At 34.3% G+C, this 17,427-nt stretch overlaps 1 protein-coding gene across 1 annotated transcript in view; it reads left to right on the top strand.

Annotated features, from left to right (window-relative positions):
- The window catches only part of sfl (sulfateless), a 102,778-nt gene that overhangs the window by 34,361 nt on the left and 50,990 nt on the right, over positions 1–17,427 (top strand). The gene's annotated exons all lie outside the window — the stretch shown is intronic.

Below are 17,427 nucleotides of genomic sequence, written 5' to 3'. Positions count from 1 at the left end.
GAGGTTATTCGATTTCTTCTCGGTTTTTTATATTGTTCACTTTACACCCGGAACCCGAACATAAATAAATATTTAGCCCTAAAAAGATGCCTTTTGCTTATAAATTTATATTGCTTATAAGTATAACTCATAACTTCTTATCGTATTTAATTTTACTGGAATACCTTGTATTGTAATTATAAAAACTTTTTGTAAATAATCAAAAACATAACATCCGCCATTAAACAGAGCCCATTTTCCAAAAACATTTTCGAAACAGAAGTTGAAGCGTGAAAAATAAAATAATTGCCTTCATGCACGTTGCCGTTAAATTCCCAAAGATTTGCATGTAGATCAATGCAAATTTTCTACGCGAAAATGGCGTAGAGGTAACTGAATAACTGAATATCCAGCCGTTCACAACAATGAACTGATTTACTACTTTGCGATTCCGCGTGCGTCCGCGCCGTTCGACCGTGCCGCCCTTCCGCTCCGTGGATACAGGATCTTATCCGATGACTGACTAAACGCGGAAAACGTAAAATTTTCCCTTTTATTATCGTGGCTTATCATTACACGTGATGGAGCTCTTCAATTTTACCTAAACGGCGCATGAAATTTTAAGTGTATGTCGTGAAACGGGGAAGGTTTTAGTGTCTCTTATTGCGGCGTCGGATACGAATTACGTTTTTAAATTAAAAATAAAGAATGAAGGTAAGCTCCGGCCTAGATAGGGTCTCGCAAATTTGCATGCTGAATGAGATTTGTCATTTTGGTTACGGGCTTACTCGAACGTATTTTATTTACCGCGCGCACGTGACGGCTAAGACGCAGCCGGCGCTCAACCGCTCGTTTGTCAATGGAAATTACCTCGCGCCTTAGAAAATTACTAATTTGAAATATTTAATAGATCAAGATACCTCCGCAAATTCAACGGATAAAACAATTAGTCTTCATAATATCTGGTTCTCTTAAAATTAAATCTTTTATATTAATGGAAAATCTAATTACTTAACAAAATATTGTGATGAAAATAATCCCTATACACACACGTTTATGATCGATTCGATGAATCCATAATCAGTAGGGAATTTTCCTCTTGGTTTGTTTTGTTCGTGGGCAACTTCCACATTTCATTTCCGGGCTTAATTAAACCGGCTCTGAAATCTGATTTTTAAATGAGTTGAGCATTGTCCAAACCCGTGTGTTTTGTGTTATATAAATGTTTTTTCTTTTTTAATTAAAATTCAAGATCGTTTTATTTTACGTACGTACAGTACACACGCGTTTTCGATCGTACTATATTTAACTTAAAATTAGTTGTGTCTGTATTGTTATCGGAGTGATTTGTGCTTGATAAGGTACTCGAGAAGTGTAAATAGGCTTTTTCTAGAGTGCGGTCGAAATCCCATTACAAGGAGACGTTGCCGGCCGCAAATTGGATTCACGAGGGATGGACGCCCGAAATAATGCGGCTTCGGTGCTGTATACTCTTTTTAATTTGTGTGGAAATTTACAATGTACTTGCATACCCGTGTTATGGGATTTCTCATTTTGCCAGTATTGATAGCCCTGTTTTTGAAATGGATTCTCCCTATTCTAGGCTACAACAAATATATTTCGTTTCACTGTATAATTTAAAAGACAAATATTCGATATCTTAGAAAATCAATTTAGTAAATAAACGCTTATAGACGTTTATTTATAGCGTAAACAACTATGAACATTAAATTAATTTGAATTTGTGCTATATAAATGGCGAACAACATTATGGATGCGTAATAGCTAACAGAAAGTGTCACGCGACTATTGGAAAACTATTGTTCCTCGATTTATGTTACTCGTAGAATATAAGATATCATCGTAAATGCTGCCGGGAGTCGCGCTCGTGACTTGAATACATTCTAAATGTTATCAACTTTATTGATGATGGCTATGGTCAACTACTTCGAAAGGATACATATTAGACACAACTACGGACACGTGACTTGTTTAGTATTTTTCTAACTAGACTCCGCTTGTTGAATGTGACGTGTGAAGATTGTATATTTCACTGTGCCTCGTGCTAGAAGTAAATAAATGTATAGCAGATTTCGTACTGGAAAATAATATACATTTTCCTTGCTTTCCCTTTTCAAAATCAAAATATACAGATGCGAATGTTACAGTTGCGTTCTAAATTGTTAAAATGCGTGTGGGCTCAAGTGCCAGAAGCAAAGCGTTATTGCTCTGAGTCAATTGCCTGCTCAAACAGTGAGACGTAGGCGGAATAGCAAATGTAGGCGCCTTTTTACACCATTGTACAAGGAAAACTTTCAAGCGAATCCATAAACTTTGAACTCGTTAATGTACTACCAAATTATATTTCATGTAGAAATATGACTTTATCATAAAACAAATTTGCCAAATTTTATAAGTTACAACGCACCTACGCTTTAATATTAATTGATTATGATTTGTGGGAAAATTTGAAATATTGACGTAGCTCAATTTATGATGAACAACTTCGGATATACAATTTTACAGAGAATGCTGATGTGACTGTAAAATATATAGTATTTATTACTACTACAATCGTCATAATTAAGAATTTTGTAAAAAAATATCAAATATTTTTTCCACTATTTGTTGGAATATATCACCAGCCATATTTATTGTACCATAATAACAGTAAAGTGCAATAAATATGGCTAATATTATTATTGACTACACTTCATATTTTATTAATTGTATATTTACCATAACACGTCCGTTGAGTTTTCTTATGCCCTTTCAATATCCAGCAGCTAGACATGTAGACTAAATGTACATATTTACCACAAACAAAAGTTCATTACGCGTATGTAAAATTTAATTTTTGTTGAAGCGGCAATTTTCAGCAATGAATTGTAATTTAAATCCTTAGCTTGCTCACTTTATTATTCCCAGGCCGTCCGTAAACACTCATAACGTCAATTAATGTTGCTAATCACAAGTTTGCATAACGTTCCCGTTGATTAAAGCATTATATTTTGATACAAGTGTCTTTAATGTGTTTATCGAGCGGCGCGGTAGCGTCGAAATAGGCGCAACAGTTTCAATAAAGACGGATTCAGACTCTTTGTTCTTGAGATAACGAACTAGCTAACGATAATTTATACAATCTTAGTTATATTGCATAATATTAAAAAACTGATGCATAAAATTCATAAGTAGTTGGGCCAGTTGCACTTAGTTGAATTGAGAAAAATAAGCCTTTGGCTTTACATTTGTTTAACGTAAAAAAAAGTGCTATAAGTACGCGATAATTATCGGATAACAAAATTTTCTCCCAATAAAAATATTATTATGGCGTTTTCGCACTAGGGTTGCGTGTAGGACACGATAATCCGTTTGCAAATGTGTCACTCGAATGGGCAGCTCAATTTCAACCCTGTAATTAAGGAGTCACCTGCGTGAACAACTCACTCCGCGTAATTAAAGCATTCAGCTTGGGTCGAGTTATGTCGACCCATTGGGGAGTGTGCGGTTTGCGAGTCAAATTTCATGGAGATAATAGGGCCTCTATAACTGTGTAAGTTTAGAATTCAACCACATTTTAATTGAAACTAGTAATAAACTAGATTTATAGTATAAATAGGTAAATCTGCTCTGTGAATTAATTTCATTACCAGCTCGACAGCCATTAAAATGCCATTGAAATATTTGGTCTCTCTATTTGGCCTCCCTCGTCCTTCAAACCGGAAAACAACAACGCTAGTACTGCTGTAATAGGTACATTGATACAGATACAGAATCCCTGTGCAAATGATAGATCGCCAGTAGCAGATAGAGCATTTGAAATGGCACGGGTGTTGGCGGTGGCGCCGGCGCTCGCTCCACTTGGCCGCAAGCCAACTTCTACGTTTGTTTATAAAATTAACGTTAATGTGTCCCTGCCTTCCCGGTAACTGAACGCTCACAGTTTTTAATAACTATTGTAGAAAAAAAAATGTTTTGTTTGTGAATAAACAGCAAAAGAAAAACAACAAATGATTACCATTACAGTATTTTGTCTTGATTAACTTCTTTAACCTGATAGTCATGCATATTTTGCACAGTAGTCTTAAGATATAATCAAATAATATATTGAAGTATACTTAGTCCTCGGTAAGATAACAAACAACTGAACTCAACAGATAAAATAAGAAACTGCTAAAGAAAGTCTGTAGAATGTGACTGATACTCGCGTTATACGTGCTTGTTTCAATCAAATCAACAGTCACGAGGTTATGGTACAATAAAAACGATATTTGGATTATTTGTAACAATAACTAAGTAATATGTTAATATTTTTGTAATTTAATATAAAGAAGATGAACTAGCTCGTGATATGGCTGCCCATAATGTTCTAAGCGAAGATCAACACACTCACACTTCACAATTTTATCGGTAAAGATAAAAGTAATATTATACAAATGATTTCAGAGCGATGTACGTTAGATGAATAACAAATAACTATATAGCTATAATTAGCATGTAACAAATAATCCATTAATGAAAATAGATTTTTAATAATTGGTTAGTCAGGTATTTAGCGACATAGCGTAAACAAAGAAATGGTACTTAATCATGCCTGCGGCACAATGTCCGTGTTTATGTTGCCCAGGACTCGCAAACATCTGTTTTTGATAGACTAAATACCTTGGCGGCTTTAAATCGCGCCAGATTATTTTAAGTGGCGACGTCTGTGTGAGATTTGTGTCTAATGCCCGCCTCCATAACATTTTAGTGCTCGTATTAAAATCTACGGCACTATTATGTAAACTTTCACAATGTTTACAGAGATCGCTGCGTTCTTAAAATTTAAAACTATATTTATTGTGTCATTAAAGCTGATGTATCGTATTGCATGCCATGTATTTACTTTCGCTGCGTTCACTCTCACCGCTTGCATGTATAGCATTGACAGCGTGACGCTCGAGTGACTTCGTCTAAGATAATAAATTATTTATCAAGCTTTTTTATACGACCACGGCGAAGGGTTATGAAATGAAGGGTTATGATTTTTATAAATCAATTAGTATTTTAACACGGCTTTGTTAATTTTGTGGAATTGAAATAATTGATTTTTATCATTTATTCAGAAGTTAGACAGCCACTTTTTCCCGTCATATTCTAAATTAATTAATATTTACCAAAATACAAACTACTAGCATTTTGGAACTACCCTTGCCATTGAACAGTTTTTCTGATTAATGTTATCGTAATTATACGGTAACATCGACGTTCTAAATTTAATGCTGAATAATTTTAGCATTCAGTTATTCAAAATTAGAACGTCGAATTTTATGACGTAAACATTATATAAATGATATCTGAACATAGCTTTAACGATATCTCTGTTGTAATCTCAACACAATTTAATGGGCTGTAAACTTTAAAAATATAAGCCTAACTACTCATTTTTCTACGTGGATTTCTATTACAATAATGATACTCTTACATATAGGAGATAATTGGAATGGAGGGGGAGAACTTTTCCTCACAACGAAACATACAAAAAAGTGTGTTCAGATTATTTCAGATAACTTCCAATATCCTGTAACTAGATTCCGGTCCAATACCTCCCTTTGGAAATAAAGTTTGATTTAGTTCAGGCATGACAACTCGTAACAAAATCCAATTATAGTACCTTTAATATTCACTCCGCTTACGTTGCCATCCCAACTCCTGCTATCGAATAAAGGTACCAATTTTGACGAAATCATGTAGGTACTGACTGATCTTTGACTTTGTTAACAACCGAAACATTTCATCCTATCAAAGTTTTATTGCGTCAAAAGAGAAATACATTAATATTTTCGCCATTGAACCAATAAAGCTTAAAGTCGCTCGTCAAATGCTTCATCCTTTCAAATCTTTTCAGCGAGTTGATTTCCGAATAACATTTAACGGGATTCCTTTTATTTATCGCCCGGGGCCAAATGATAAAATCTGGCAAGATATCCCGATTTCCCCTTTTCAACACATCTGCCAGAAAGTGGCGGGTACAACAGGCCAGAAGCCTCGGGCTAAACGTCAGCTGTTCACTCTCTCGCTAGACGCGCTCCTTGCACATTTATGAAAAAACTTTTGTCTACATTCTTGGCATTGTCTTCTCGATTCCCGGGTCAAATTTATTCAGCATTTTCATTACATACAATCCGACTTGAGACGCTTCTTCGTACTGGCAATGGAATGTTCGTGACCTATAATAATTCAAGTTTATTTATAGCACAAGCTGCTACCGTCTAGATATTATTTTTCATGAGGCTCGAAATCTACAAATTAATGTCATATATACTAGGTTTCGCTATAAACAGTCCAATAAAGTTCCTAATAATAGTAATGTAATAAAATGTAATAGGTATTACTCTGAGCATAAATTATCATGTCCGACGTTCGTATCATGTTAAACATGACGGATGAAGGAAACTTTATTTTATTTCGTGAGCTCTGAAAATCAAATCGTGTTTTTAAAATATTTACCCATTGATATCATATGACCCATCGCACAGAATAAAAGACAATGGCGTGCTTACGATTCGGAAACCAAGCTCCACATTGAGGTCACTGAGCCAGCGGAGTAAGTAAGCAATTATTGATATTGTATGTATCCTTATCACACCCGACTTTTTTTTCTCTTACCATGAATAAAATGGCCGTGAAGTATAACAAGAGTTATAAAAGTTAATAAGTAACCCGACAACTGTTCGCTTGGTCGCTCTTTCTTCGCAGCAACCCACTGGCTCGGCGCAGTTTTATGAAAAAAGTTTCGCCCGTTGCACTCTCCTACGACCGCTACGAATTCTTCTGTTTCAGTTTATTTTAGTTAGTTCAAATTAAGTAATGTCAGAGATGCCTTTCGGGGTGAATAAAATCTGACACCAATAAGCAATAATATATGAAATTAGAAATAAAGCTTTTTTAACATATATTTTTTTATTTTTACCATTATTCAAATCATATAAGTAACTTGAGACCCAAAATTATAAAATTAAAATAATACGTAACTATAATACACCGTAATACTAAAACTTCAGCTACACAAAAATTATTTACTTCTAAAGTATTTCGTTTTGCGCCGAAAACTAGAATAGTACTATATTTTTATGAAAGAGTATATTTTATTTATTAATTTTGCACATGAAAGGAAAACAGCTTAGTCAATACCTGATTTATGTAAGGCTTGTATACAGAAAAGGCTATTTGAATAGAGCTCTCCGTGTCGAACTTGAAAGCTTTTCAGAAACGAAGGTTGTGGCGCTTCACCTCGCCTGGTGCTAGGTGACTAAAAGCCCTGTTCAGGAAAAACTTTACACTTTGCGTCGGTGACAGCCCTGGCCCCGGCTACCTTATTGTACGACAAATAACACATTAGTGGGGTGTCGTGCTCACAATGTCTTAGGAGGTCAATTCCGGTAACATCCTCGTTGATTGACGTCTAAGGGTGGGTTGCGCTGTCAACTTTTACGTTAACTTTAACGTGCGAAGAAAAACAAAGTACGAAATTTTGTCTAAACGTCGGAGACGTGCCGGTTAAAAATCAATGTCAAATTTGCTGGTGCAAATCACCCTAATTGTTTACTTGATAATTTTAATGAGTTACGTATGAATACTTATGAGGTGACATGTTTCATGACTACAAAATTTAACTTTTATATATTTTTAGCACTGTGTTAAATTTTATCTTTAGATTAAACAGTTTTTTTTTTGGGAAAACTTAGATTTTTCCAACCAACGTTTCCGCTACTAACTGCAACCCAACACGTTTTTATTTTAAAACCGAATAAGACCAGCGAAAATAAATGCAACTGCATTAGTTTTAACCGTGTTTTTTTATAGTTGAAAAAATGCGTTCCCTGACTGACAACTCTGTCAGTCGGGGAAAAAGTGAAAATTCAATTTAAACGATTTTAATGTCTGTAAAAAAATTATTCACGTTAAATATGCATTCTTTTAAACAATTTTATAAATTTTAATGAAATTGGACCAAAAACATTACTTCAGGTTGATTGTTAGCTACAGTCTCAGGCTTAAAATCCTCCTGTTACATATTTATGTAATAAGTTAAATATATATTTTAGTACGTTTCAATAAGAGATATATAGATATGTGCCTACAATTTGATGATTTTGATAAACAGAATATTTTTATCCAGAAATTTTATTTCAGGTGTACACCGAATAAACCGGCATTTGCACAGTAAATGCACAAAGTTTGGTGAGAATTTTCAGTTGTTTTATTGTGTGGAAAAGATTCCACACTTTTATACATGTTCTACGGGTTGATATCTCCTGTTATTAGCATTTACTGTAATATGTGTGTTCGTGACATAAAATTATCATTCTGCTATTTAATCTAATATTATTCCAGGTTATATTCTACCCGTATACCAAAATCCGTCCAGTAGATTTTGCGTCCGATACTCACAAACTTTCGTATTTGTAATATTCATCGGATAGGATAAATAAATAATAAATAAATATATTAGGACAAATCACACAGATTGAGCTAGCCCCAAAGTAAGTTCGAGACTTGTGTTATGGGATACTAACTCAACGATACTATATTTTATAACAAATACATATATAGATAAACATCCAAGACCCGGGCCAATCAGAAAAAGATCATTTTCCATCATGACCCGACCGGGGATCGAACCCGGGACCTCTCGGTTCAGTGGCAAGAACTTTACCACTGCGCCACCGAGGTCGTCAATTTAATGATCATGATGAATATAAGGATCATCATTATTTAATGATTAAATCATAAAAATATTGCGTTAAGGGTTATAACTAAAATGAAAATGTTCATTCTATGCATTTATTTAATTTTTATAATATCTATCTATATATCAGAATTTATTCGAACTTAGTTACGATAAGTCTATAAAGCTAAGTCTACGAGGCCTACGGTGCTACGACTTTGATGTCTACGAATATCTACGATCGTACACTGTGACTTTATACATCACTTTTGAAAGAAATTGACTCGATCTAGTGTAGTCGTAATATTTTTCCTTTTTTAATTAACGGGAAAAGTCACCCGCTGTCTGTCTGTTCTTATATATATCCTTAGATCTTTAAAACTACGCAACTAATTTTGTTGCGGGTTTTTTTTAGTATATATAGTGTGCGAAGCCGAGACGAGCCACTAGTACGAAATAAAAAAACATGTTAAATTTACGATCGAAATTTCCATTTTCATGTTATAAAGCACATTGTTTTCAATATATTTCATTTATTTTATCCAATACTATGAAAACGAATTCGTCAATTCGATTGGAATAAGTCTTAACTTTTAGGTAATGCAATTTGAATTATTGCTCTCTACGTCTCCTAAAGGTATAATTTGATTTTCTATCTGTGTAGTAATGAATTTCCAATTTTTGAATGAACGTCAATTAATTAAAATTAATTGGAGTGAAGAACTTAATATCACCCGATTATGTTTCTTTCTTCATTCAAGCCACGCTTAAGTAAAATTGAATTTCATTCATTTTGCACCTCAACTTTAAATAGTCACAGTGGATTTTAAGCATTGAAAGTCATGCAAGACTCATGTTTCATTAGGAAAATTGAAATACATAAGCTGTTGTATGTTTACAGGTCGTAATGCGTTATTTGTTATTCTGTCTACGTGAAGTATCTCAAGGCTTTAACTTCATAGTAATCCCATTATGTAAGTCTTACGCATAAAACCATAATAAATAATACTCCTAAACTATCTATTCAATTGCATCAAAATCCGCTGCGTAGTATTAAAGATCTAAACATACATACGGACAGACAGACAACGGGAAACGACTCTATTTTATACTATGTATTAATAGGAATAAATTCGCATACGACCCGCTTTATAAATCCCCAATCAATAACTTAGTGACAATCTATTGTCAATTTTACTGCCGCGGAACTCGTCACGCAAATAATTTGGCAATTCATTGTTTCCAAGGGCCCAGTGGAGTTTAATGGCCCTAATAAAATTCTACGTCCATCGGACTATCTACGTTATTCCACATGGGATCATCTGGAGGACAGTGCGTAATAAAAGATGGTACGGTACGGACTTGCTTCGAGGGTATTCGAGATCGGCTTAGTTGTAGTAATAAAAGTGCTTTAATAACATAGTGGTACGGGAGATAGCGTTTTGACGAGTCTTTTTGCAAAGATTTCCACTGACGACCACATATACTTAATAACGTCTAGCTCTGCGGATGAGAGGATTACATTTTAGTTTGACACGCAAATGTCTAACTCGACGTTGTTTACATCAATATATAGAATAGTCTTTATTATAAGCACACACACAAACATACATAAATACCAAAACGTTATCCATAAATCTACCCTATTATGTACCAATATTCAAATCTATGCAAATATATAAATCTAAAATTAGGTATAGGTATATTAAGAATACTGATTTAACTGATACATAAACATGCAAAAGTAATAACATCGTGTGGCTTTGATGCCGAAACAACTTTGCCCAACGAATGAAAATCTAATTTCGGGTATGACGATGAATTATATCCATCCATTGGGTATAAATAGAATGTGATATTTGTATTGGTAAGCAGCAAGCGATCGATCTTTCGTACAATATCACGTATGAACGGATTCCCGGGTCCATACATTAATTAGGCCGGATTATCGTCCGTCACACATTGGCCCGCAGAGCCGTCAGCTCAGCAATTTGACTTTCGTTCGCAAATACTCACAAATTACCAGCGGAGTTAGCTCGATAGGTGACCTAATTTCAACCCTTTATTTTCACATGATATTGATATTTGAACAAATTAATGTTATTGGTTACTCGTAAGTGCGCTCATATGTGTCGTTATTTTATCAATTTGGTTTGAGGCCAACCATCAAACAATGTTTATTTTCTCTTGACCCAAATAAAGTTTCAATGTAACAGAATCATTAAATCGTATTAATAAAATCCGGCTCGTTCATAGTAAAGTTATTTATTAAATATTTTGGATCGTTGACTCAACTAACAATGAGGATTTATCACATTTTCTTATTATATTTATCCCTATAAGCCTTCAGAGAATGGAATGCCAAAAGAAAACGAAGCGAAACCCCGTGCCTACACGATTTGTCAAACAAACGTGAGTGTACCATTAATATAAGGGAACGAATCTTCCGTGCAAGACAAAGGAGCTCGAGTATCAATATTTATTGGCGTGCTTAGTATTAATCGGGTCGGATCGTGCGCTGTATCGTTACGACCGAGTGAATGGATGGACTGTCGCGGTTGGAGCTTTCCTAATTTTTCCTCAACATATAATTTTTCCCGTAGCGCGTAGCATTTTCGTAGCCGTTCGTAGCAACTTCGCTGGGATGTCACTCGACGATATCAACATAACTCTCGTAGCCGCTCAGTCAGTTCAGTAAGCCCCAGCCACAGCGAAGGACGGACGTGTTGCGCGCCGCGATCTCGTCCACTAAAATCGCGCACGAAATGTGTGACAATAAGTGTTGCTTCCTCTTTGTTAACTAGAATTTTGACGTGTTTATAAACATACTATTATCGTTATTAGTAAATATATTGGACTATACATCATTTTAACTATCGCTTCGTAGATTGTTTACTTTCGGCGACAATACAATTTCTACCGATGATTGGGTGAGTATTTTCATTTAATTAAAATAGTATAATCAATAAAATTTTTTTTAGATTTTATTGAAAATAAAAGTATGTATTATCTTAATGCGAATACACGTGGAAACAAAGCTTGATAACAATCGATAATATTGCCTTGTACACGTAATATTTCAGAGTGTAATTTCTGCTTTGGCTTTCCCAATGACTCACTATTATTTTGTACTCAAATAAGCTGTGGTCCTGACTTTACGATCGTTTTGACGAGCCTCCCTTTTATAACTTAAATTCTATGGCAGCGGGCTCGACTCATAAACTTGACCGAAAAAATTACATCGCACCAACTCGTCTTCATAATGTGTATACTATAAGGAAATGATAAACTGTAATGATAACGTTTTAGACTTTTTTATTTATTTTCATATTAGCTATTGTTACATTTAATTGGATATTTTGAAGAAAAAATATCAACACCGATCACTGACTATTAAAAAATGTACTTCCTAAATTAATAGGCCGAGTGAAAATCTCAGAATTTTAAAATTAATGAAATTAAAATGGTAGCTTATTAATAAGGTTTTATAATATACGAATATTCCGATGACAATGATTGCTATCATTGTCATTGTAGTCAGAATTAATGTTTATTAATAAAATTAATATGGTAGCTTATTCGGAATATTCGTATATTATAAAACCTTATTAATAAACTACCATATAACAATATAAAAGTATCTGTAGCTTTGATAATTTTATCACAAAGTTGACATTGTGACATACAAAGAAAAGTACATTTACGGGCCCGTCGGGCACAGCAATTTATGACGAGAGATATAAATTAAAAAATATTTAAATTTTATGTACATTGCATACGCTACGTATGGTTTCCCTATTTTGGATACCTCCGCCTTTATATGTATCATTCTTTATTAATTTCAAATTATGTATTTGTTATTCCTATAATAAAGTTATTACAAAAACTGATTTCTATTTATCCGAATTAGTTTTGTTTAGTTCATACCTGGAATGATTTTTATGTATAACTATTGGTCACGATTCACTCCAAAAAGCTATATGGATAATTCGCCACACCACATCGGCCTGAAAGAGTACAAAGAGCGCCGTTTGCTTTGCCCCGCCATTTAAGATGAGAAATGGGCAGCAATGCAGTTGCGACAGCGGTGCTAAATAACGAGAACACAGATGTGGTTCTTAATTTGCGTTCTACAACGACCCCACAGTTGGCAAGGCTTGGCCGTATTGGTTAGTGCCCTGTGGCACTAACCAATATACCTGAATACTAAGAAACCTGAATATACGCCAGATTTAGTGCCGTTGCGCGGAATTTTCATTTATTTACGATATGGCGAATTCAGAACCTATTGGAATTATAGCAATGAAAGTGTATTATACGATCTGAACTGATATAAATAAATCAGTTAATCAAATTAAAATATATATAAATATTATAGGATTGCTTTGTTGGCCGTCTGTTTTTATTTGAATTCTAACTACAATATTCTAAAAGTAAAGTGGCCATCCCATTAGGTTGGCCGTAAATTTGTTTCCTCTTTGGTAGTGTAATAATAGTTATACATATCAGTACATACAGACAGTAAATTAAATTGTTATTTGTAATTCTCAATCTCTTACCATTGATTTCCCGGTTCGTTCTCAATCAAGCTCATCGAAGCCCTATTGGGCTTTTTATTTTAACTGTTTGACGAGGCCTTTCTAGTCTCGGGTCTAAAAGTATTTGTTTCATATCTACTTATTACTAAATAAAAAAGGAATTTTATACGTTTTCCTTCTATATATTCTCTATTGCACGTCGGAGCACTAAGATTGCGGCTGCATTATGCTTATGCACTGAATATTCATTGTCGCCGACGCTGTAAGCTGAAACACTTTAATCAACTCCTTTAGACTATGTATTCAACTGAGTTAGAAACTTAAATCGGTACTTTGAACTATTCACTGTAATATTTTGATCTTATTTGAACTGTAGATTCACTTATTAGGGAAATACATCTATTGTTATGGTAATGGTTCATTTAATCGGCTATTCTGAAATCCTCATAGTCTTGTTTGATTCGTATAATTTCATTAATTAACAATTTCCTTATTTACGCGTAGGAAAGGAAACAAGTAGGGAAACACAACTTATTAGGAAGGAAAAATCTTGACTGGAACATTCATTTGTTCATTGAACATATTGTATTGTATAAGGCACTATTCGATAATAGGGATACGTCGTATATAATACTTTAATTTCAAGCATCAGGTCTAATACATTGGATGTTGTTCTTTTAAAAACACGTTCTTATTATAAAAGCTCGACCCGGAAAAGCAGACAAGAAACTTCTGTCGTTTACTTTAAAAGTACAATTTTCCAACAAACGCCTGATCGTGGACCGCACGACATCAACAACATTTTTTATTATGTCAAATAATATTGTACTAATCGTACTAATGACTCAGATCGTCTGTTTACGAGTCTGACTATAGACAAACATACAATGATTTATGGTTCCTTTTACAATATTTCAATGGATTTACAATAATTGGCCTTGCTACTAATTCTATGTCGTGTGGTCGTCATGAAATATCCATTGTAGATAAATTGTTTGGAGGCGAGCGCAAAATCTTGGTGGCACAGAGGCTTGGAATCTAAAAGCGAAATTACTCGAAAAATTGCCTCTGAAAGGATCCCTGTGGTAGCGTTATTGAAAAAAGGTCGGCTTGATTGATATTCGAAGTTTACACGTTGAAAACGCTAAAAATGCACAACGTTTCGGTTTTTCGTCCCTAAAAAAAAGATCGACTCAATTTGTTCTTGTCCGTTACGCAATAAACTCTGCGAGGGGTATTTTCAACTTCGGATTTATCTTCTGGGAGTTTGTAATCACCCTAATTTAGGCCGACGAAATTAGGATTTACTGTTTAAATGGGTTATGTAAATGCCATAATTAATGTTACATTATTCCTTTATTTTGTCGCGTAAGCTATTTTTAATATACTGCTGCTTATTATGTAAATTAAATCTTCTTTTATCTTGTAATGAATTCTAAAAAAGAAATAATATTTTTATTATTTTTTGCAACTATCCTATATCTTCGAAAAATATCGTTTAGATCGGTATTTTTAGTCGTTACTTTTAATACGACTTCAATTCCAACCCCGTGAGATGACCCGGGTAATCGCTTGTTATAATGGTCGATCCCTCTGCGCCATTACCTGCTTACCGTCATAAAGAACATTCGCGCCTTGGGAATCATCGAGATTTTTAAATGGAAACCGCTTTTTCTGTCGTTAGAAAAATTTAATTACCTCCATTGCGTTTCCTACTATTGTGTTTCAAACAAAACATCGTACGCAGCCGACGACGACGGTCACGAGAGAGCTCACCGTGATAGATGATATTCGAGAACAATTAATCTTAGGAAAATATGCGGACGATTTGCGAGAGAGTGGTCGGGCCTAATGGTCGGGGGGATTATCACGCGTTCTCGCAGCGGGCCGTCATTAGCAAAAACCGCACAGAGCTAATAAAACGAATTATTGACCACTGTTTCTAACGTTTCACCATAACACGCCGAAATACATTTCGAACTCACAAGTATTCAACGTTATTCGAAATGATTATAGTCTTTGTGTCAGTGTCCCACTGCCTTCTTCAGTTGAACCTACTGATTACTTCAAATATATTGGGCATATTATGGTATAATAAATTACATATTTTTCTAAAGTTAAGCTAAAACTAAAAAAAAACTGCGAATATGTTCAGGATGTGCGGTAGTAGACGCAATAACGCCGTTTATCATAGAGTTTCATAAAGGAGGCAGCGAGACGCCACGCTCGGACACTGAAGGCGTTGTTATGCAACGCTGTCCCCGGATAATGTCTCGCATAAATTTACTATAATCGTGTGAAGCCAGTGCCACTTGCATAATTTAATGCAAACAAGCGTTGCACTTCATAACTTTGTGTATAAACTTGATAGATTTTTCGCGATGGATTTTTGTGGCCAGGAGAATACAAAAGGAAACATATCTGTCACTACACTACACGTTTAACTGTTTAACTTAAGCAGTTACGGGGGTCTTTAGTGGTAATATTACTTACGTTGTCCATGTTTCAAATTCTATTTTAGTTATAATAATAATGCCTCGCACTATTTCTAAAATAGACGACAGTTGTCGCTTTTCAGATATAACTTCTACAATAAATAATTAATGTTCATTAAATTTTATTGTTAGTTCACATACATCTTATTTCATATTTCTCTCACTAATATATATATATAAATATCTAATACGGAAATATCACTGTCTTTAATTACTTAATTCGATATAATTACAGCCAAATTGCTCCATTAATAAAATCAGTCCAATTATATTCAGTTAAATTATATTATTTTCCCTCTAATAGAATCAATAATTTGATTGCGCACTTTGAGTAATAGGCGCTAACGAGAAACTGATGGCTGCTCCTTTAATTAGATATCTGTCTGCAAGTTGCAGCAATCGAGATATTGCACTCGACATGCATACATCGACGATTAATTGAAATACGGGATTGATTGCCCTTGATCGATTTCATAACATTCCAATTAATCTCCATCGTTAAATATTACATGTTCGTCTGCTACTCTTTCGTTACTCATCTGTACACGTAAATAGCTTAGCAATAATTTTAAATCACATAAATCCGAATCAGATATTGGTATTATTAATGGTATTTAATTAAAAAAAAAAAAGAAATGTTTTTCTATCGCTCCCATACTAACATTAATGCAACGGGCTAATATTAATGTTTCTCTTAACCCATTAGAAGGGCACTGCTGGAAATCCTTCTAACTCCCAATACACTTTTACATTTTTGTTATTAATTTTATGTATATCCAAAACATTTGGTCTTCAAAAATCGGCAACCCTATCTCCCATAGACTTGGCCAAATATGGATTATATGAAGGTTAATAAACGTTACAGATCTATGTAGTCTGTATCGTCAGATATCACCTACCTACATCGTATAAAACAAAGTCGCCCTCCGTGTCTGTCTGTTTCTAGGTTTCTAAGCTTCCTTCTTTTCAATTTTATGCAAATTTCATTGTTATTTAGACAGTTTATAAAGGTTTATAGACCTCGTGCTATGTTAAACCTGGTCATTAGTCCAACATAATTCAATTAGTAACAGTTTCAGTATCGTTTTATTACATCGACCATTATCTTCGCCCTGGATTAGCTCACCTTGAAAGTTTTGCAACAATAGTTTGCGAACAACCGGGACTGACCCAAATCCACATTTTAATCGGATTTAATGGTAAAACTATACAGATACGTATACAAAGATAGTATACTACTTGTGCCCAATTTGCGTCCTTCCAAGTAACTCTAAATGACAAAAATGTGTACGTTGATGTAGACTTTAACACCTACTTTTTGTGTTTTTATCGTAGTTTAAAAGATAAAAGGTCACCAGCGAAAATCAACATGTCTTGAAAAATATACGCTGGTAATTACGGAGATAATATGATGAATGAATTTATCAGTACACTACGTCTTCTCATTCATTTGTACTGTACTACACAAATAATGTTTTTGTATCGTTAGACGAAAACAAGATTCTTTCAAATATGACATCTAACTTCTTATTCAAGAGGTTATACCTCGTCAGGTCAGTAAGATAAAACTTTTTTGTGGACGATAACACAACGGTTTGACAATTTCCCATTTCGATTTCACATACAGGCAAAGTCATAAACTAAAATATCCTAATTGTGATAGCAAAACTTTAAACAATTTTTATTTATTTATCTTTTTCAATGT

Source organism: Plodia interpunctella, chromosome 6 (assembly GCF_027563975.2).
Source record: "Plodia interpunctella isolate USDA-ARS_2022_Savannah chromosome 6, ilPloInte3.2, whole genome shotgun sequence".
NCBI classification, from domain to species: Eukaryota; Metazoa; Arthropoda; class Insecta; order Lepidoptera; family Pyralidae; genus Plodia; species Plodia interpunctella.
The sequence above is the reverse complement of the archived record's forward strand: the minus strand, read 5'-3'. Positions and strand labels throughout refer to the sequence as shown.